This window comes from Phalaenopsis equestris, unplaced genomic scaffold (genome assembly GCF_001263595.1).
Source record: "Phalaenopsis equestris unplaced genomic scaffold, ASM126359v1 Scaffold000162, whole genome shotgun sequence".
Taxonomy (NCBI): domain Eukaryota; kingdom Viridiplantae; phylum Streptophyta; class Magnoliopsida; order Asparagales; family Orchidaceae; genus Phalaenopsis; species Phalaenopsis equestris.
Window position 1 is genome coordinate 95680 of NW_018164604.1, and position 1913 is coordinate 97592.

Genomic DNA, 1913 nt, shown 5'->3' on the forward strand with positions numbered 1-1913 from the left:
GACCTCAACCAAAAGTGAGGTCAACAGTCCAGAATTATCACAATTAATTCAACTATTTACAAATAAGTATTTTCCTCACAAGTTGTAAGAAGTGGTTCCCTAAAAGCTAAATCAGAATTTCATAAATCTTGAGTTGATCCCCCGAACTTAAAATGTTACTTGTCCTCAAGTGACACTTCAACCTTTAAAAACTAAATAAGTATGATATGTATATGAGTTTTTTTAGGAGTTACTAAAATTTAGATTTAGAAATATAGTAGTCCAATTTAGAAAAAAATATTCAGTAAATGAGACCAACTTAAAGTTTAGAAATTTTTAATGTTAAGAAATATGAAAATATGAGTTCCTATCTAATTCAAAAATATTGTAGATTTTCCTAATTTAGAATATAGTCCTTTTATTATCTCCACTTAAAAATTTTTATTAAAAATAATTTTACTCATTATATTATATCCTTAAGCTTAAGAGTTTCTCAAGTCTTATACTTTAAAAAGATCAAATGTGGAACCAATTTTTGATTAGTTACTAATCCTCAAGCTTCTCCTCCCTTTTTTCTTTTCTTCTTCTTTTTTTTCTTTTCTTATTCTTTTTTTTTCTTTTCTTTTTCTTTTCTTTTTCTTTTCTTTTTCAGGCAAAGATTACTATATCTGGATAAGCCTTTAATAGTTTTGAATTTCACTTCTCCTTTCCTAAAGCAAAGTCCTGATATAAATCTTTTACTTATAAATATAATAATAGTTTTGAAAATTATTTTAATAAAAGAAATTTAAATATTAAAAATAAAAGTCAAAATTTCCTAAAGTTTTCAAAAAATGCAATTTTTCTTACAAAAGATAGTTACACTATAATCAAATTTTACTTCCCTAAATGCAATTACTTCCCTGAAAGTTTTTCTTCATTACTCGGAATTTTAACTAAATTTTCTTAGTCATTTCTATAATCAAATTTTACTTCCCTAATATAACTTCATATACATAATCATTTTTCTTTTCAAATCAAATTCACTTGTAGCACATTTGAGAACAAATAAAATTCAAGTTTTGAAGAAAATATTTTTCATTCCCCCCCCAAACTAAATTTTTTAACAAGATTAAACAATTTAGCAGCAGATACATATAAGCAGGAAAAAAAAAATTAAAGAACATGCTTACATGAATTTTTATACCCTAATTATACAGGTTACCCTAATTATACAAGTATAATACTAAAAACTGGAGTAAAATTAATTTTTGATCAATTTTCTATCACTTTCATTTTAATTCAACATGTAGAGATTCAATAGACTTCTAAGTAGTGGGTACAAACATAAAAACAAACTAACATGTTAACTTCGATTTCACAGTCTAAACATAAAAACAAGCACACTAACAATATAAAAGAAAAATACAGGGTAACAATTTTCTGAATTTAAAGTTTAAATTTTAAAGCTAGCAAGATTTTTAACTTTTCAAAAGACATAGAAATAAGTTCAATTCTAACTAACTAAAACAGTACTCAATACATAATTTTAATACAAAACACTACAAAACATAAACATCTTAATAACAATCAAACAAAAGGTTCAACACATCACATAGTCCAAACCAATGCACAAACATAAATGTCTCAAGTCCAAAACATAAAAACACATATCACATCACATGTCTCAAGTTCAAATCACATAGTTTATCACATATTACAAACATAAAAATAAATTAGTCCTCCTCCTCATCATCATCAGAATCACTGTTATTCCATACATTTGTAGATTCATAATCAGGGTATCTAGGATATGGAGGAAATTGAACTCCTTAGTTACCCCTAATGAGGCCTTCCAAAGATGAGTGAAATTTCTCTTCATAATCACTTTTCCTTTTATTATGCCCATCAATATGATCTGCAAAGCTTTCTAAATTTCTTACCTTATCTGCGGT